Source organism: Delphinapterus leucas, chromosome 1 (assembly GCF_059928025.1).
Source record: "Delphinapterus leucas isolate spDelLeu-1000000601 "Yukka" chromosome 1, BTC_Dleu_Yukka2, whole genome shotgun sequence".
NCBI lineage: Eukaryota > Metazoa > Chordata > Mammalia > Artiodactyla > Monodontidae > Delphinapterus > Delphinapterus leucas.
The window spans coordinates 50,141,590-50,163,646 of NC_143129.1; the positions used below are offsets into that span (position 1 = coordinate 50,141,590).

Below are 22,057 nucleotides of genomic sequence, written 5' to 3' on the forward strand. Positions count from 1 at the left end.
AAAAAAGTGATTCAATGTTACCCAATTAAGCATTAGAATAATAACAATACTAATAATAAGCTAAATCCTAAAACAGGTTCATATTTCCTCCAAGAAAAGTTGTTTTCTTCACAAACTATGCCCTAAGATATTAGAAATGTGACAAGAATGTAAAAGCTTGACAAATGCGTTAGGAACTAACTCTGAATTTAAAAAGGTGGCAGGCTAGACAATCTCTCATTGCCATAACTATACCTTTGTATCTCACACTTGAAAATGAATGTTATTTATAGATAATGCCGTTCAGTTAATTCTCACAAGAGGATTACCAGATTGCCAATCAAGCAAAGGCCCCAGCAGGTGGGGTTTATGTGAGCTAATAAAACAGGTTCTGTCAAAGCACTTGTGGAGTGTATTCCAGAATCATTGATCCTCCCACACCCTATTCTTAATCCAAAAAATTATATCTTCTGGCCAAGAACAAAAATTAAGGGCCGGGTATTAAATAGATGTATTCCACCTAAAATACACTGTAGGTTATACAGAGATTATGTGTGTTCCATACACCTAGATTTTAGAAACTGTACTAAGAATTCAAAAGGCCACCTGGTGTTTTCAAGGGTTTCAAAAAATAAGTTATATTTCTCTGTCAACTATAAGAATCATATTCTACATCCAAACTTAGACTCTTTACTTAAGCTCCAGGCTCAAATTTCCATGTGTATTTAGGACAAATCTACTTGGACTACCAAATAGTCTATACTCACACTAGACTGGACTATTTCATACTCATTATGTCCAGAAATATACGTACCCAAACCTCCTTCATGAGGGTTTGGTCTCAGTGGATAGTATCACTATTGTTCTAGCCACCTAGTGAAAACGTTACATCATATTTGACACCTTCCTCAGCCCTACTCCCACCACAGCCATTAATAAATGAATGTCTCTGGCTGATATCTCCAAAATGTCTTTTGTATTTATCCAGTCCTATGTTCTATTCCTATTGTCACTACCCTTGTCTAAGTATTCATCGATTTCCACTAAATCATCTGGTCAATGTCTTAACTGTTCTCACTGACTGCCTCACCTTTCCAAATATATTTTCCATATTCCTAATGGAGGAGTCTTCTAAACAGTAAGATTAAAAGTTCTCAGTGAGGCGTTTAACAATCTAGGCTATATCTGTCTTTCAGACTTATTTCTAAATTGATGTCTCCACAAACTCCATTCTCCAATCATACCACACACCATAATAGTTACTATTCCATGGGTACTGTACTCTATAGTTCAGGGCAGTTACTCATCCTATTCCCTGCATCAAGAAAGCTCTTTTCTCCCTTCTCCAAAAAATAACATATTATTTATATTTCCAAACCCAGTTCAGGTACTATTTTCTCCACCTCCTCTCACTTGAGCTATACCCCAACACTCAGAATTTATCTCTATCTCCTACAACGTTATAAAGCCCTGTTTGTATTTCTTAAAACGTATTTCTTTCATACATGCATGTTCCTTTCTCATTAAATTATAAATCCAAATACTGTAAGCATATTGTTATTATTTTTTAGTTTGTCTAGGCTTTTTTTTTTTTTACATCTTTATTGGAGTATAATTGCTTTACAATGGTGTGTTAGTTTCTGCTTTATAACAAAGTGAATCAGTTATACATATACATATGTTCCCATATCTTTTCCCTCTTGCGTCTCCCTCCCTCCCACCCTCCCTATCCCACCCCTCTAGGCGGTCACAAAGCACCGAGCTGATCTCCCTGTGCTATGCAGCTGCTTCCCCACTAGCTATCTACCTGATGTTTGGTAGTCCATGCCTCTCTCTCGCTTCGTCACAGCTTACCCGTCCCCCTCCCCATATCCTGAAGTCCATTCTCTTGTAGGTCTGTGTCTTTATTCCTGTCTTACCCCTAGGTTCTTCATGACATTTTTTTTTCTTAAATTCCATATATATGTATTAGCATACGGTATTTGTCTTTCTCTTTCAGACTTACTTCACTCTGTATGACAGACTCTAGGTCCATCCACCTCATTACAAATAGCTCAATTTCGTTTCTTTTTATGGCGGGGTAATATTCCATTGTATATATGTGCCACATCTTAATCCATTCATCCGATGATGGACACTGAGGTTGCTTCCATCTCCGGGCTATTGTAAATAGAGCTGCAATGAACATTTTGGTACATGACTCTTCTTGAATTATGGTTTTCTCAGGGTATATGCCCAGTAGTGGGATTGCTGGATCATATGGTAATTCTATTTGTAGTTTTTTAAGGAACCTCCATACTGTTCTCCATAGTGGCTGTACCAATTCACATTCCCACCAGCAGTGCAAAAGTGTTCCCTTTTCTCCACACCCTCTCCAGCATTTATTGTTTCTAGATTTTTTGATGATAGCCATTCTGACTGGTGTGAGATGACAACTCATTGTAGTTTTGATTTGCATTTCTCTAATGATTAATGAAGTTGAGCATTGTTTCATGTGTTTGTTGGCAGTCTGTATATCTTCTTTGGAGAAATGTCTATTTAGGTCTTCGGCCCATTTTTGGATTGGGTTCTTTGGTTTTTTGTTATTGAGCTGCATGAGCTGCTTATAAATTTTGGAGATTAATCCGTTGTCAGTTGCTTCACTTGCAAATATTTTCTCCCATTCTGAGGGTTGTCTTTTGATCTTGTTTATGGTTTCCTTTGCTGTGCAAAAGCTTTGAAGTTTCATTAGGTCCCATTTTTTTATTTTAGTTTTTATTTCCATTTCTCTAGGAGGTGGGTCATAAAGGATCTTGCTGTGATTTATGTCATAGAGTGTTCTGCCTATGTTTTCCTCTAAGAGTTTGATAGTTTCTGGCCATACATTTAGGTTTTTAATCCATTTTGAGCTTATTTTTGTGTATGGTGTTAGGGAGTGATCTAATCTCATACTTTTACATGTACCTGTCCAGTTTTCCCAGCACCACTTATTGAAGAGGCTGTCCTTTCTCAACTGTACATTCCTGCCTCCTTTATCAAAGATAAGGTGACCATATGTGTGTGGGTTTATCTCTGGGCTTTCTATCCTGTTCCATTGATGTATATTTCTGCTTTTGTGCCAGTACCATACTGTCTTGATTACTGTAGCTTTGTAGTATAGTCTGAAGTCAGGAAGCCTGATTCCTCCAGCTCCGTTTTTCGTTCTCAAGATTGCTTTGGTTATTAGTGGTCTTTTGTGTTTCCATACAAATTCTGAAATTTTTTGTTCTAGTTCTGTGAAAAATGCCAGTGGTAGTTTGATAGGGATTGCATTGAATCTGTAGATAACTTTGGGTAGTACAGTCATATTCACAATGTTGATTCTTCCAATCCAAGAACATGGTATATCTCTCCATCTATTTGTATCATCTTTAATTTCTTTCATCAGTGTCTTATAATTTTCTGCATACAGGTCTTTTGTCTCCTTAGGTAGGTTTATTCCTAGATATTTTATTCTTTTTGTTGCAATGGTAAATGGGAGTGATTTCTTGATTCCACTTTCAGATTTTTCATCATTAGTGTATAGGAATGCCAGAGATTTCTGTGCATTAATTTTTTATCTTGCTGCTTTACCAAATTCATTGATTAGCTCTAGTAGTTTTCTGGTAGCATGTTTAGGATTCTCTATGTATAGTATCATGTTGTCTGCAAACAGTGACAGCTTTACTTCTTCTTTTCTGATTTGGATTCCTTTTATTTCCTTTTCTTCTCTGATTGCTGTGGATAAAACTTCCAAAACTATGTTGAATAAGAGTGGTGAGAGTGGGCAACCTTGTCTTGTTCCTGATCTTAGTGGAAATGCTTTCAGTTTTTCACCATTGAGGACGATGTTGGCTGTGGGTTTGTCATATATGGCCTTTATTATGTTGAGGAAAGTTCCCTCTATGCCTATTTTCTGCAGGGTTTTTATCATAAATGGCTGTTGAATTTTGAAAAAAGCTTTCTTTGCATCTATTGAGATGATCATATGGTTTTTCTCCTTCAATTTGTTAATATGGTGTATCACGTTGATTGATTTGTGTATATTGAAGAATCCTTGCATTCCTGGAATAAACCCCACTTGATCATGGTGTATGATCCGTTTAATGTGCTGTTGGATTCTGTTTGCTAGTATTTTGTTGAGGATTTTTGCATCTATGTTCATCAGTGATATTGGCCTGTAGTTTTCTTTCTTTGTGACATCCTTGTCTGGTTTTGGTATCAGGGTGATGGTGGCCTCGTAGAATGAGTTTGGGGGTGTTCCTCCCTCTGCTATATTTTGGAACAGTTTGAGAAGGATAGGTGTTAGCTCTTCTCTAAATATTTGTTAGAATTCGCCTGTGAAGCCATCTGGTCCTGGGCTTTTGTTTGTTAGAAGATTTTTAATCAAGTTTCAATTTCAGTGCTTGTGATTGGTCTGTTCATATTTTCTATTTCTTCCTGATTCAGTCTTGGCAGGTTGTGCATTTCTAAGAATTTGTCCATTTCTTCCAGGTTGTCCATTTTATTGGCATAGAGTTGCTTGTAGTAATATCTCATGATCTTTTGTATTTCTGCAGTGTCAGTTGTTACTTCTCCTTTTTCATTTCTAATTCTATTGATTTGAGTCTTCTCCCTTTTTTTCTTGATGAGTCTGGCTAATGGTTTATCAATTTTGTTTATCTTCTCAAAGAACCAGCTTTTAGTTTTATTGATCTTTGCTATCGTTTCCTTCATTTCTTTTTCAATTATTTCTGATCTGATCTTTATGATTTCTTTCCTTCTGCTAACTTTGGGGGTTTTTTGTTCTTCTTTCTGTAATTGCTTTAGGTGCAAGGTTAGGTTGTTTATTCGAGATGTTTACTGTTTTTAATGTGGGATTGTATTGCTATAAACTTCTCTCTTAGAATTGCTTTTGCTGCATCCCATAGATTTTGGGTCGTCATGTCTCCATTGTCATTTGTTTCTAGGTATTATTTTATTTCCTCTTTGATTTCTTCAGTGATCACTTCGTTATTAAGTAGTGTATTGTTTAGCCTCCATGTGTTTGTATTTTTTACAGATCTTTTCCTGGAATTGATATCTAGTCTCATAACGTTGTGGTCGGAAAAGATACTTGATACAATTTCAATTTTCTTAAATTTACCAAGGCTTGATTTGTGACCCCAGATATGATCTATCCTGGAGAATGTTCCATGAGCAATTGAGAAAAATGTGTATTCTGTTGTTTTTGGATGGAATAGCCTATAAATATCAATTAAGTCCATCTTGTTTAATGTATCATTTAAAGCTTGTGTTTCCTTATTTATTTTCATTTTGGATGATCTGTCCATTGGTGAAAGTGGGGTGTTAAAGTCCCCTACTATGAATGTGTTACTGTCGATTTGCCCTTTTATGGCTGTTAGCATCTGCCTTATGTATTGAGGTGCCCCTATGTTGGGTGCATAAATAATTACAATTGTTATATCTTCTTCTTGGATTGATCCCTTGATCATTATGTAGTGTCCTTCTGTGTCTAATAGTGTTTATTTTAAAGTCTATTTTGTCTGATATGAGAATTGCTACTCCAGCTTTCTTTTGGTTTCAATTTGCATGAAATATCTTCTTCCATCCCCTTACTTTCAGTCTGTATATGTCTCTAGGTCTGAAGTGGGTCTCTTGTAGACAGCAAATATATTGGTCTTGTTTTTGTATCCATTTAGCCAATCTGTGTCTTTTGGTGGGAGCATTTAGTCCATTTACATTTAAGGTAATTATCGATATGTATGTTCCTATTCCCATTTTCTTAATGGTTTTGGGTTCGTTATTGTAGGTCTTTTCCTTCTCTTGTGTTTCTTGCCTAGAGAAGTTCCTTTAGCAGTTGTTGAAAAGCTGGTTTCGTGGTGCTGAACTCTCAGCTTTTGCTTGTCTGTAAAGGTTTTAATTTCTCCATCAAATCTGAATGAGATCCTTGCTGGGTAGAGTAATCTTGGTTGAAGGTTTTTCTCCTTCATCACTTTAAATATGTCCTGCCAGTCCCTTCTGGCTTGCAGAGTTTCTGCTGAAAGTTCAGCTGTTAACCTTATGGGGATTCCCTTGTGTGTTATTTGTTGTTTTTCCCTTGCTGCTTTTAATATGTTTTCTTTGTATTTAATTTTTGACAGTTTGATTAATATGTGTCTTGGCATATTTCTCCTTGGATTTATCCTGTATGGGACTCTCTGTGCTTCCTGGACTTGATTAACTATTTCCTTTCCCATATTAGGGAAGTTTTCAACTATAATCTCTTCAAATATTTTTCTCAGTCCCTTTCTTTTTCTCTTCTTCTTCTGGAACCCCTATAATTCGAATGTTGGTGCGTTTAATGTTGTCCCAGAGGTCTCTGAGACTGTCCTCAGTTCCTTTCAATCTTTTTTCTTTATTCTGCTCCGCAGTACTTATTTCCACTATTTTATCTTCCAGGTCACTTATCCATTCTTCTGCCTCAGTTATTCTGCTATTGATCCCATCTAGAGTATTTTTCATTTCATTTATTGTGTTGTTCATCGTTGTTTGTTTCATCTTTAGTTCTTCTAGGTCCTTGTTAAATGTTTCTTGCATTTTGTCTATTCTATTTCCAAGATTTTGGATCATCTTTACGATCATTATTCTGAATTCTTTTTCAGGTAAACTGCCTATTTCCTCTTCATTTGTTAGGTCTGGTGGGTTTTTATCTTGCTCCTTCATCTGCTGTGTGTTTTTCTGTCTTCTCATTTTGCTTATCTCACTGTGTTTGGGGTCTCCTTTTTGCAGGCTGCAGGTTCGTAGTTCCCATTGTTTTTGGTGTCTGTCCCCAGTGGCTAAGGTTGGTTCAGTGGGTTGTGTAGGCTTCCTTGTGGAGGGGACTAGTGCCTGTGTTCTGGTGGATGAGGCTGGATCTTGTCTTTCTGGTGGGCAGGTCCATGTCTGGTGGTGTGTTTTGGGGTATCTGTGGCCTTACTATATTTTAGGCAGCCTCTCTGCTAATGGGTGGTGTTGTGTTCCTGTCTTGCTAGTTGTTTGGCATAGGATATCCAGCACTGTAGTTTGCTGGTCGTTGAGTGAAGCTGGGTGCTGGTGTTGAGATGGAGATCTCTGGGAGATTTTCGCCATTTGATATTATGTGGAGCTGGGAGGTCCCTTGTGGACCAGTGTCCTGAAGTTGGCTCTCCCACCTCAGAGGCATAGCACTGACTCCTGGCTGCAGCACCAAGAGCCTTTCATCCATATGGCTCAGAATAAAGGGGAGAAAAAGTAGAAAGAAAGAATTAGTAGAAGTAGAAAGAAATAAACAAACAAACAAAGAAACAAAGAAGGGAGGGAGGAAGGAAGGAAGGAAGGAGGGAAGAAAGGAAAAGAAGAAAGAAGATAAAGTAAAATAAAATAAAGTAAGATAAAATGTAATAAAGTTATTAAAATAAAAAAATAATTATTGAGAAGAAAAAAATTTTAAAAAACAGAAAAACAAAACAACAACAAAAAAAACGGAAGGATAGAATCCTAGGACAAATGGTGGAAGCAAAGCTATACAGACAAAATCTCACACAGAAGCATACACACTCACAAAAAGAGGAAAAGGGGAAAAAAATCATAAATCTTGCTCTCAAAGTCCACCTCCTCAATTTGGGATGATTCGTTGTCTATTCATGTATTCCACAGATGCAGGGTACATCAAGTTGATTGTGGAGCTTTAATCCACTGCTTCTGAGGCTGCTGGGAGAGATTTCCCTTTCTCTTCTTTGTTCTCACAGCTCCCAGGGGCTCAGCTTTGGATTTGGCCCCGCCTCTGCGTGTAGGTCGCCAGAGGGCGTCTGTTTTTCGTTCAGACAGGACAGGGTTAAAGAAGCCGCTGATTCGGGGACTCTGGCTCACTCAGGCCGGGAGCAGAGAGGGGCACAGAGTGTGGGGCGAGCCTGCGGTGGCAGAGGCCGGCATGACGTTGCACCAGCCTGAGGCCCGCCGTGCGTTCTCCTGGGGGAGTTGTCCCTGGATCCAGGGACCCTGGCAGTGGTGGTCTGCACAGGCTCCCTGGAAGCGGGGTATGGATAGTGACCTGTGCTCGCACACAGGCTTCTTAGTGGCGGCAGCAGCAGTCTTAGCATCTCATGCCCGTCTCTGGGGTCCGCGCTTTTAGCCGCAGCTGGCGCCCATCTCTGGAGCTCCTTTAAGCAGCACTCTTAATCCCCTCTCCTCACGCACCATGAAACAAAGAGGGAAGAAAAAGTCTCTTGCCTCTTTGGCAGGTCCAGACTTTTCCCCGGACTCCCTCCCAGCTAGCTGTGGCGCACTAACACCCTGCAGGCTGTGTTCACGCCGCCAACCCCAGTCCTCTCCCGGCGCTCCGACCGAAGCCCGAGCCTCAACTCCAGGCCCTGCCCGCCCCGGCGGGTGAGCAGACAAGCCTCTCGAGCTGGTGAGTGCCGGTCGGCCCTGATCCTCTGTGCGGGAATCTCTCCGCTTTGTCCTCCACACCCCTGTTGCTGTGCTCTCCTCCGCGGCCCCGAAGCTTTCCCCCTCCGCCACCCACCGTCTCCGCCCACGAAAGGGCTACCTAGTGTGTGGAAACCTTTCCTCCTTCACTGCTCCCTCCCACTGGTGCAGGTCCCGTCCCTATTCTTTTGTCTCTGTTTATTCTTTTTTCTTTTGCTCTACTCAGGTACGTGGGGGGCTTCTTGCCTTTTGGGATGTCTGAGGTCTTCTGCCAGCATTCAGTACAAGTTCTGTAGGAGTTGTTCCACGTGTAGATGTATTTCTGGTGTATCTGTGGGGAGGAAGGTGATCTCTGTGTCTTACTCTTCCACCATCTTCCCGGAAGACTCAGCATATTATTTTTCGCTTAGCATTTCCTATGGTCTCTAGCTGTGTGAGTGTGTGTGTGTGTGTGTGTGTGTTTTATCCATCAGTAACTCATTGCATGTTGATCAAAAATAATGACCACCATTAAGTGAGTGCTTATTATGTGCCAGGCTCTATCATTTTACACTATATTAATTGAGTCACTTAATCCTTAAAATAAATCTATGAAGTAGTTAACATTAGCCCCATTCAATATGTAAAGTAATAACTGCCCCCAAAAGTTAAGCAGTTTACCCAAGGTCAACACTAGAGTCAGAATTGGAACCAAGATCTTTCATAATTCACAGCTTGTGCCCTCAACCAATTCACTACACAGCCTTCAATGTATAGCTCTGAACACTTAACCATGAAAAAACTATAGTAGATAAAAAGGCTACTATATGAATACTGACTAAAAACATTGAGAACATTGGTGCCTAAAAGGTAATATGATTAGAATCCATAAATTTAAACTCTCTCTTTAAAGAATAATATTTCCTACCTCATAAGACTATTTTGAAGATTAAATGAAATGAAGTATGTAACATGCTTAGAACAGTACTTGGAACACAGTAAGAGTTCAAACAAGGTTGTATTTTTTTTCAGTTGTGAATAGTATGGAAACTACACTCAAACTTATTTCCTAAATCATAAAATCCTAGGGCAAGGAGACATGCTTTAAATTCATAGTGGCCTGAATGTCAGATAAAAGGGAATGTTTTAAATTTAAACCTAAATTTATAAAACATTTCCCAGTATATCTGCTATATATAGAAAATATAAATATATTAACAATTGTTTGGAAAAAGTTATGAAAGATGTTCTCACAGATGAGATCACAAAGAGATTTACTAAACTTTCAAGGCTCATGGCATCTTCCACATTTCTACATTCCTCTCCTCCTTTGCTGGGAATAGGGCACTGGAGTCTGTGAAATTTGGACCATGAAGTTCACCCAGCAACAATAATCATACCAATGACTATTCATTGAGCAATTATGCAGTTCATATGTATCGACACTTTTACTTTTTGCAAAACACCGATGAAGCTGGTGCTGCTATTATTATTGCTGTTGTCGCTAGTATTATTATTATTCAAATGAGGAAACCAGGGTTTGAGGAATCTAGGTAATTTGCCCAAAATTACACTACTGTAAGTGACATAGCCAGAATTTAAGTATGTGTCTGTCTGACTCTGAAGCCCAACCTCTTAATCACTCTATTTTCACTCAATCTCAAATCTACAATTGTTTTGGATTTTTTCTTTTATAAAGAGAAGTTTTTAGCGTGATTCATGACATTATAAATACTAGCTTTTTTTTTAAAAAAAAAAGACTCATTCAAGCAAAACACTCAGTGTCTAGGCAATCCAACTTCTTTTAGTTTAACACAAAGAGTAGGCATAAACAAATTATAATCTATGTAGTCTGAATTCCAATACCATAAAACCAGAAGGCATGATGTACACTTATCTGTCCACAGAGTCTTTTCCTAGAATGGTCTGAAACCAGCAATGACATCACTAGGGGGTAGACTTACTTCATTACCATATGACTGTATGGTGATGCGTTCTGAGTATGTTTTTATCTTGCTTTTTAAAAATATCATATGGGTAATACATCAAATAAGGTATTTTTAAAACTTCAGCTTTTTCCAGCTGTTGTCCAGTCTTTATATCTATATATTTGCATTGCCGTTTTCATGGTGATTCTCTTTTTCTAATTTGATACGTACCACTGCTTTCTTTATGGTCTGGGCCCTCACTTTAAAAAATGCCCCTGTATATAATGGTTCACTTGAAAATTCCATCCCCTATATGAGAATTTAAGTTTTGAATATTTATATTGGACCTGCTCACTAAAATAAAAAAGGGAAGCACTCAGACTTTACCGTAACTATTCCTGAACTCTCCTTTCTCCACCACATAAAGAAGCAGAAAGATAAACACAGAATTCAGAGGGTTTAATTTAACATGATGCTGGTTGGGGGCCCCAGCATCTGATGACAGTAATTATAGACTTCTCTTGCGAAATTCAGTATTTTGAAGTTGAGACAAGCTTTCATTTAAACCTAACTTTCAACTATTCAAAAAGTTTAAGTTATTTTCATTGTTTTGTCAGACATCTCAAATGCTGTTTCTCAGTGATTATCCTGAAACTCCACAGATACCCACTAAAAGATTCTTTTTTCCTTAAATAATTTGAAGTGTTATTCTTTTGTGCCACTACCCTTTCATCATTTCCAGCTTCGTGATTCTGATTCTTTGATCAGACCTACAGTCATTAAGATCTAAAGCTATTCCAGAGGGAGTTAAGATTCTGGGAAAATTACATTGCATGCTCTTTTCATGCATTCTGTCCTAAAATACTTTATTTGGATGAAATATTTAAATTAAAGTTTAAATTGCGAAATGGCAAGACAGTCCAGAAGGGCATACATGGAAGGGAAGAGAGGCAATACTCTTGCTGAAAATAGGACATGTGGAAAGAAAATACTGCCCGCCATATCAGTAAAGGATGTTGCAGCCATCAGCGATTATAGCCACCCCCCATGGTGAGCCTTGAGAGAACTGAGGATGGAAGCAAGGAATGCCTGCCATCTAGCAGTCATCAGACTGCACTCACCCCTGATGGTGCAGTCTGAGGAAACTCAGGATGAGAAAACACAGGATAACTGGTCCCAGACAGCTAAGGTGAATATCCAAGGGATGATTTCAGCGAGCCCAGAATCTTGCATCTTCCCAAACATAGAAGAGCACTAAATTCCTTAATTTGAGATATCTAGTTTTCTTTTGTTAACAGTAATCTTTTGTTTCAGCTACCTGGTGCTGTTGCAAAAACTCCTATATATTCTGGTTTCCCCCTCCTCCTCTTCGGAACAGTTTTCTCAGCGTTATCTGAGAGGCTGTCTCCTGGGCTTGAAGTCCTAAGAATGTCTGCCAAATAAAACATAACTCTCAAATCTTAGGTTGTGCATTTTACCACAGGACTTGAAGTTCTTTGGCTTTCTTCCATTTATTTTTTTGTTTTTGCCTTACTGTTAGTAAATAGGCTTTGTTAATTCTCTTACCTCAATCCTATTACTTGCTCAGAGCTATTTCTGTAAAGGTCATCAATATCCAGGGATCTTAAATCTGAGCTTAAACCTGTTCCACTTCGAGAGGAGTTCAGCAGACAGTAAATCTTATCCACTGAACACAATCGAGGACACCAGGCACTAAACTGTGAGTCTACAGGTAGTCTTCTTGATAATATAATTTTTAAAATTTTACCTTAGGGGAAAAATAATGATTTCACTGTTGATATATTATTGTGTGTTCTTTTAAAATATTGCAAAGTAACATTAAATAATATTTATCTACTATGAAGATAACTAAATACTGTGTATCTTTCTGTTTTAAAGTTAATTTGTACCAGTCACCTTCACTAATGTAAGTTCAGAGTAAACACACAATTTTGAGTCTGATACTCTAGAAAGTTAAAACCATGAATAGAGTATTAATTTTGAAATTTACAATTCTTCAGTCCTTCCTTTAAGTGAAGGGAGAACTGAAAGAAAGAAGTGATGATTCCTTGAACTTTATATTTGAAGAGTTGACTCCCAAGCTGGGAGAGGGAGTATTAACGTTCAGCACTAAAGCACTCTCAGACCTCTGAACCAAATACTTAACAAGTTGTGTGTTCTTGGGCTTTCTTCTTGATATTATATTTTTTGTTTTGTGTTTTGTTTTTTAATCTTTAAAGTGGGAAAATGTTGTCTGTTTCAAGAAGTTTACTTCAAAAATTTAATGAGACAGAAATGATGTTTTTAAAAGAAAACACATGGAGTTTGTTGATATTTGTTAAATTAGGTAAAATTTTTCTTTCAGTTTTTTTTTTTTTGGCATTTTGCTCCTGTGGAGGTGATTATTATTACTAATAAACCTTACAGTTTGCATCATGAAAATGAATGAAGTTAGGTTTTCCCATTCTTTTGTCATGGAATATTTTTATTAACTGCAAAAATAGCTCTTAATTATAGCATCCATTTTAAATATATATATATATATTTTTGACGATTATGCATGCTACTTAGAATTACCTAATGTTAAAGCTAGAAAAAATTTTAGAGATCACTTAACTCTCCACAGCAATTTTTTGCCTAAATATTATGTTTATAAACTGGATTTAATATTACATAAGTTATTGTCAAATATATATATATATATAAACCATCTGTGATGTCTATAATGGAATTCAAATAGTATGTCCTGGTATAGTTTTTTACAAGATACAGAGATTATTCAAAACAAGATATATATGCTCTGAATTTCCCACCAGGTTCTGACATTTCTATTTTCTTCAGAACAAGTAAGATAATATCTGTATGTAGTAAGAGCAAACCTGGATAAGTTAATGTCTTCTTCATTTGTTAGGAGCAATAATTCAGTTATAATTTGAAAGCTCCTATTTTCCCAGAATATTTTTTACTGATGATACTGGTTGACAAATATGATTGTTATTTGTTATACATTCCTGACATACAAATTGTTCAAAAGCCTCCCTACATCTCTCACTTGCCTGTCTCATTTGTTGAAAAATCAAAACTATTTGAGAAAGGTAGAAGCTAAGAAAACATTCTATCTGCTCTGCAGTGTCTTACATTAAAGTTTCTATCACAGTTCTTCTATCAATGTTATTATAAACTTTAGATACTAGGGAGGAAAAAAGTAAAAAATAAAGTAAGGGATGTTTTCAATAGCATCAATATGTGAGTTTTATATGTAAAGAAAAGAAAAGGAACATTTGCTTAGAGCCAACCATTTGCTCAGCATTATTTGTTACAGCCATTTTGAGGATGGTGTGTCCTATGCTCCATTCATGCTTCTGGGGATTTATTCCTAAAGAAAACTCTCCTTATGATATAAAAACGTAAAAGTTGACCTACCCCCAAATTAACAACTAGAGTGACTAAAGGTGGCAGCAGAAAGCCTGAGTGTTGTTACTGTCTCTTTAAAGTCCTACTCTACTAGACAACTGAAATTCAGAAAATATATATGAATCACTATGACATAAATGCTGAAAGGAAATTCAAACAGAAAATCACTTATAAGCTGAAAAATCAGAGTTAGAGAGGTAATTCATTGGAAAACAAGTATGTCACATTCGAATTAATACTCATCTCCCGTTTTCCACATATGTACACATTTACAGAAAACCTTTCTACTATTGTTTTCAAAGCAATTTCATGTACATTTTATTAGCCTGTATTCATGACTTCAAATTAATCTCCTTTTCAGGTTTCACATCCTTAAATGCCTTGTGGCAAACAGACCTAACTAGAAGTAAATCAAAGTATGATGGTAAAGGACCTTAGTCAGTAATGTGATAGGAGAATGTAAAACAGCTTTGAGATAAATGTACAACATGAATGTGGATATGTACATACACATACACAACACACACACATACACACATATACTTGAGTGAGGGAGATAATTAGACATAAGCAGTGCGTATACATATTGATTCCAAAATGAAATTTATATTAGTTTGACAATGTCTGTTATTAATTTTAAATATTTGGTTCTAGTATCTAAAATTTTAAATTATTTATTAATTATCATTCTACTCAATACCTATTAAGTTCCTACTATTAAATACTATATATTTTACATAATACATTTTATATCATTTAATCCTTACACAGTCATTTGAGGTAGACACTATTATCACCCCAATTTTACAGATAAGAAAACTAAAGCACAGAGAATTTTAGTGATTTGCTCAAGGTCACACAGCCAGTAACTGGCAGAGCTATATTTGAACCCAAGTGTTTACGTGTTGTTAATCATTATGCTATACTGTCACTTGGAAGCATTGCAATGCATGGTTCCTGCCCACAAGAAGCTAATTCCTCACTGGGTAGAAGACATATATAAATAAACCAATTAGAGAGTAATTCAAGAAATTAACTGATATATTATGAGGCATAAACTCCCCTCTATATTAATATTAAACCTAAGACCACATCACTCTTACTAAAAATCTCTAGTTCTCAAAGTCAGTAAATAAAATAGTGGGGTGGGGTAAAGAAAGAGGAAATTATGGCTTGGGTGAAATCATCAGAGTTAATTTTGTGATTTGAGAGATAATGCAGTCTTCACAAGCCCAGTAATAGCTCCCATGATCTGAGGTGGTGCTGTCAGACCTATCTGAAGTGAAATTCCCACCACTGATGACTTTTTTTTAATAAGAAAGAAAAAGCAGAACTGTTTTCTACAGGAGCCCAATATGACATTGGGGAAGACAGTCGTAGCAGGGCTTAAAGCATCTGACGTTAATATATTAGCATTGGTGAGAACATTAACCTGGCTTAGTTAATCAGATTAGCTCACAGTCACCTTGGAAAACAAAGGAAGGCACAGATCTATGAAGATTTATGGTTAGAGGTGGAAAAGGGTAGAACATGAAGCCCTGCAAGGGTGAGCAGCACAGTGTATTACCCTTATGGAGCATAGACCAAGACACAGAATCTAGGTTTCTATCAAAATTGAAGGTGAAGCAGAATTTCTATAGATTTTTCTCACCTAGCAGTTTTGCTTGGTTTCAGCCACCTAATAACACAGTATGTTCCAAGTATGCCTTAAAGATACATAATTTGCTACATTCCACTTCAGTTAAGTTAAAGAATTATTTTAATCAAGCATTTCAGTACTTTACTCCCAGTTGGTTATTTGCATTCCATGACTAATCATGTTCAGACAAAATAATGTCATTTTTAGTATAGCACCTTCTCTAAAACAGCTTCTTATTCCATGTTTCCAGAAGGGAACATATGCATTCATGTATAAGAGAGAGGGAAGGTTATTTGTTCTAAATTGCACAACAACAAAAAAAATTTTGAAATTCACATTAAAGATACTTTAATGTTCTTTTTTACATTTTTTATGTCCATGGAAAGATGTCATGTATGTCATGGGAAGTTCATTTTAATCTTTGGCTGTTTAACCTCTTTACTTTGTACTTAAGGAAACCAGTATCAGAATACAGAATCTAAAACCTTAAACTACAATTAAAATAAGAAAAGGAATGAAAACACATTTACCTGAACCTCAGCCCTACTAAATAAAATGGAATACTTCTATTGGGCCTTTTCTTTCCCCTGGCATTTATAGCTTTTATTTCTCAACAGAAAATAATAGTTATTGTAATGCTTAAAACAGCTTTTTTCCTTCTGTATGGAAAATACTGATACACAGTGTATTCTTAGATCTACAACTAGTTATTTGATCTGACCTAGATCAAGGTGAACCCATACATTCTAACCAAAGTCTATGTATCACTCTTCTGATTTACTTTTACACAACACTCTAGATTGTATTGCAATTAGTATAGAATGCCAACGTTTTCCTAAGGACATCAGAACAACCCAGAGACTGGCCAAGAAAATAACTGGCATTTGTATTATTTGATATGTAGGGGTTTCCTGGCCTATATTTTTATAGGACCTTCTGTGGCAACCCAGGAATGCGGGTCCAGAAGCAAGGAAAGAACTAATAAACAACCCAAAAATTGGACAACATAATCCTAGGTATGCCTCATTTCCCTACCTGCAATTCTTAAAGGATAGATGGGGAACCCTGAAACATAGAGGCCCCAAAGCTTTAGAAATTAGGGAAAAGATGGGCTATTCAGGCCCAAAGCACAGAAATAGTGGCCACCATCTATTACATAATTTAGATAATTCTTTACAAAAGAGCCAGGTGCTATGAACTGAACTGTGTTCCCGCAAACTCATATGTTGATGACCTAACCCCAGATGTGATGGTATCTTGAGATAGTAATTAATAAGGAAATAATGAGGTTAATGGTTAAATGAGGTTATGAGGGTAAGACCCTGATCCATAGGATTAGTGTCCTAACAAGAAGGGATACCAGAGCTCCCCCTCTCTCTGTCATATAAGACACAAGAAGGTGGCTGTCTGTAAGCCAGGAAGAGAGGCTTCACCAGAACCCAACCCTGCCAGACCTTGATCTGAGACTTCTAGCCTACAGAACTGTAAGAAAATAAATTTCTGTTGTTTAAGCCTCAAAGTCTGTAATATTTTGTTATAGCAGCCCAAGAAGACTCAGTTACCAGGAAACTATGTTTACATGTGATTTTTGACAAATAGAAAAGTGGCATAAAGTTTGAAAGATTAAGTGTTAGTTTCCACAAGATATGCCACACACTGAGAAGATTTTTATATAAAAGTTGAGCTACATAAAAACAGGACTAAGAAACAGGCTTAATTTTAGAAACTGATCTTAAAGATTGCTGAAGCAATAGAATTGTTACTTCAATTACATTTAAAAATTCAAATGTTGTTCTTTGGAGTACAGAATTAATTCTTTCAAAAAGGTTGAGATGAGTCCTTGAGTGAAGTATCTCACTTAGTTGCACTAATCTCCACACAAAGCTCAGTGTAACAGTTCCTTAATTTTGCTACACAAGCAAGAGTAGTTCTATAAAGAGCATTTTGTAGTTTTATTTTGATACATAATTGATGTATATTGCCTATTACACTTGCTTTTATGAGTGATCCAGAGACATAGGATTGATGATAAATTCTCAATCAGTATGTATGATTGTCAAGAACCAACAGCAGGCAAAGCCATTTTGTCTTTTGTATTAACTTTACAGTCATTATCAGTCATTTAGAATTAACTCAGATAACTTGGAATAAATAGACTCTTCTATTACATTTAGTATAAATGAATGAGGTTTAATCCAAACAGAGACATATATAATTCATATAAGTACTATCTCAAGAAAAATATAATTTAAATAAATACTATCTCAAGAAATATATCATTAGAATAAACACTATCTCAAAGAACAAGGACATGGTGACTTACTGATCTGTTATTTTTCATATTCTTATCTTGGTTTTAATGCTTATGCAAAAATTAGGTTGATTTGTTTCATTCATTCATTCATTAAGCATGCTATTGAATAGGTGATGGCATAGTGGAAAAAATAAGTATTTTAGAGATTTGAAAGTCAGAGAAACCTGGATTTGAAATTTAGCTCTATCTACTCCATACTACCTCTGTGAGTGTTGGCAAGTCACTGAAACTCCCAGAACCTGAGAATTCACATCTGAAAAATGAGGAAAATTGTTCTGTGAAAATTTAAAACAGTGTGTATAAAGTACCTGGCACTTATATTCTTTCAAAATTGCTGCTGTCATTTATGGATTTTTTATAACATGTGAAACAGTTATAAGAAGTAAGGCAATGACAAGTGAAGACTAATCTCTATCCTGGAAGAACTTACAGTATTGAAGCATGTAAAAATAAGTTCTACAAATTGCTGTGGATGCTAGGAGAAAAATCAGTTTAAGGTATGAGATGAGCCCATACCTTAAACAGTGATGAGATGAGCCCACTATTTGAAAACCTGCCAGTAAATTACAACAGTTAGTACTGAAAGCAAAGCTCTTCTGGAACACTGAGAATCTACAGTAAATTCTAAACTAGATGTTCTGATTAGATTAGATCAACATATATGAAAAGATAAACAAATGTCATCATCACGGTATCATGTGAACAAGAATAATGATGATAATTAAATATTCTAGGGGTGGATTTGGGGATTTTAGAGAGTTTTTTACAACAAATACTTAAGAATTTTACTTACTTCCTTTCTATTCTAGATTATCACGATTATGTGCAAAACAGGAACTAAAAGAAAAATTGTTTTAAATTGTGTCATTTTATTTCTTAATAATTACTAAACCATGGATGGGAGGTGTTAGAGTTTTGAGGACAAAGTTTGAAAAATCTTATCCCACATAAGCTATTATTTTAAACTACTATTAAAATCCTAAATTAAGAGGAAAATAAACACTAACTTGGTATTTTAAACTATATTTCTCACCAATATTTACTTTTAAAGTTTGGTATGTAAAATTTATGGCTAGTAGGAAGCTGCTGCATAGCACAGGGAGATGTTTTGTGATGACCTAGAGGGGTGGAATAGGGAGGGTGGGAGGGAGACGCAAGAGGGAGGGGTATGGGGATATATGTATACATATAGCTGATTCACTTTGTTGTACAGAAGAAACTAACACAACATTGTAAAGCAATTATATATACTGCAATAAAGATATATATAAAAAAAAAGGGCTTTCCTGGTGGCACAGTGGTTGGGAGTCTGCCTGCCGATGCAGGGGACACGGGTTCCTGCCCCGGTCCAGGAAGATCCCACATGCCACGGAGCGGCTGGGCCCGTGAGCCATGGCCGCTGAGCCTGTGCGTCCAGAGCCTGTGCTCCGCAACGGGAGAGGCCACAACAGTGAGAGGCCCGCGTACCGCAAAAAAAAAAAAAAAAAAAAAAGATTAAAAAAAAAAGAGTTTGGTAGTACCCATTTGAGTGAGTGACATTCTGTCAAAGGTCATCCAAACACAATTTTTACTTAACACAGATTTTATTAATTGAAACAGTATTATAACTGTCTAAAATCAAAAAGGAACAACATCACAGATTTTTATAATATATCATATGGAAAATACAGTAACTCTTGAACCACAGTAAATCTTGGGGAAGGTGGCAGATTTTTTGTCTTCTTGCCCTACTTTATCACTAATTTCCAATCACACAGCATGTGTTTACAATAACCCAAAGTCTTGTAATAATCCTATTGTTACTTTAAAACCTTTAACCTAAAGCAGACATGGAATTTATTAGCCACTAATAATACCATTGCAAGCCAAATATTGATCATATTTTTAAAATGACTGTTACATTATATATAGAAACATAAAAGATAGAAATGTAAAAGATATATTTTATTTTACAGACTTATATAGCACTTACTATGTGTAAGCATCTGAGTACCTTCCAAATACTAACTGGATTAATTTTAGGATATTAAAGCAAATTTTGAAGAAAAATTATTTGAGATAATCAGAAAGCCTCATAGTAAGTTAATGATGGGGGATATTAACAGGTGGGCAGGTCAAATATATCAATAGCTAATTACACTAGACTTGTGTCTTCCTCTACAGTGTCTTCAAGCAGTGAAAGCAAATATGCCTCATATTTCAATATTTTTCTTCACATTTCTATCTCCGTTGACTGGTTCCCTTAGTAGTAAATTTCACCAATCTTTGTACTCTAACTCAATGGAGGCATTAGGTAAGGAACAGACTCTGTCTTTTACTACATAGGTAACCCAGCTGACTTCAGTCTTGGTATTTGTGAATGCCACACTAGAAGAGTTTTGTTCTTCATGTAATTCAGAGCCCAGGGGAATGCCTGGCCCATAGTCTATTCCTAACATATGCTAATCCAATCAATGAAACAGGTTTTCCCCCATGTAACTGGATTATCTCTTCAGTAAAGGAATTCCTTGAAATTGGTGAAAGTCTTTTTGAAAAGTGAAATTTCTTTTTTTCTCCACTAGATTGCCAATTAGGTTGGCAAGAAACAGGTCAAGAAATAAGCTATGCTTCTGTCTCTTCACCATTTGAAATAAAATTATTTTTAGGATTTCTTAAACTTATATATATTTATTGTGAATAGTAGCTACCCCAAATTATCAATCTACTTTTGCAAAATAAAAGAGACTGTCTTGAGTCTCTACTTTTCTGGGGAATAAATAGCTATTGAAGTTATGAAATAGTTTCCATTACTTTGTTCTGCAGTGGTTTTTTGTTTTTTTGCGGTACGCGGGCCTCTCACCGTTGTGGCCCCTCCCGTTGCGGAGCACAGGCTCCGGACGCGCAGGCTCAGCGGCCATGGCTCACGGGCCCAGCCGCTCCACGGCATGTGGCATCCTCCCGGACCGGGGTACGAACCCGTGTCCCCTGCATCGGCAGGCGGACTCTCAATCACTGCGCCACCAGGGAAGCCCTGCAGTGGTCTTTTGAAGCAAACTTATAATACTCATTTTTCTTAGATGCAAAAATTATTTTTAAATAATTGCATTAAGTAGCCTCTTTTGTCCAACAATATTTATTTATTTCCATTTTCTCTTATTTTCATTATCTTTTATTCTTTTTCACTACTAAATCCATTCAGATTTAAAATTCTCTATTTCATTTATAGCTACATAAATACTGTGGAATGGACTGGCATTCCCTTGACAGCCTTCTCTTAAAAGTCTTTTCTTGTTCAAATTGGCAAATCAAATTGGCAAAGACCTTTGACCTCCTCTGATTCTGGGTAGGAACTGTAATGAGGGAAACAATAAAATTAAGATACCAGTCCAAATGTTGGGCAGAAGTCCCAGCCAAAAAGGAATCAAGACAAAGAGTTCTGTTTTACCATTCTGTGCCTCGGGAAATCACCAAACAGACCAAGCTCAGTGTTTATCAACAAAAAACTAAGATGGGATCAAAGCATAAGCTGGGTGATATCATTGCTTAAAACTGACTTTGAGGACTTCCCTGGTGGTGCAGTGGTTAAGAATCCACCTGCCAATGCAGGGGACAGGGGTTCGAGCCCTGGTCCGGGAAGATCCCACATGCCATGGAGCAACTAAGCCTGTGTGACACAACTACTGAGCCTGTGTGCCACAGCTACTGACACCTGCGCATCTAGAGCCCATGCTCCACAACAAGAGAAGCCACTGCAATGAGAAGCCCAAGCAACGCAGTGAAAAGTAGCCCCCACTCGCCAGAACTAGGGAGAGCCCATGTGCAGCAATGAAGACCCAATGCAGCCAAAAATAAATAAATTAATTAATCTAAAAATAACTGACTTTGAAAGAAAGAGGCAAAGGGGGAAGGGTAGAAGAAGGAGAAAGAGTAAAAAGATAGCATATCCCCTGTCAGTATACCCTCCTTGACTTGAAAATTTCAAGAAAGTCACAACTATATGGACCTTCTTGGGGAATGTGTCAGTATGTATAATAGAGTTTTCCAGATAATGGAAAAATAAATAGGCAAATAAGTTGGATTTGAATGTGAACTAGGAATAAATAGGTTCTACATGAAGGCATCATGGAGTTTCCTAAGAATAAAACTCCATGTGCTTTTGGTAGATTTTGTGACAAATTTTAGCTTCTCAAAATTCTATACGCATAGTTACTGGCTGTTTTCATTTGCTTGGTGGGTAACGTCACCAAAACGTGCTTTATGGTATGGAGAGAAGTTATAGTGTTAGGCTTCGAATCACACTATTCCTTAGATCATAGTTCTTTAATGCCAGTTCAGAAGCTGGATTTGTCAAATCACACTGAGAAAAAATGATACAGTATTTTAACTTCCATTAATAGTGTAATGCTTTAAGACAGCTCTAAA

General features: G+C 36.8%; 1 protein-coding gene across 2 annotated transcripts in view; it reads right to left on the bottom strand.

The window, feature by feature from the left end:
• The window catches only part of ODR4 (odr-4 GPCR localization factor homolog), a 144,835-nt gene that overhangs the window by 42,271 nt on the left and 80,507 nt on the right, over window positions 1-22,057 (bottom strand). The window lies entirely within an intron of this gene.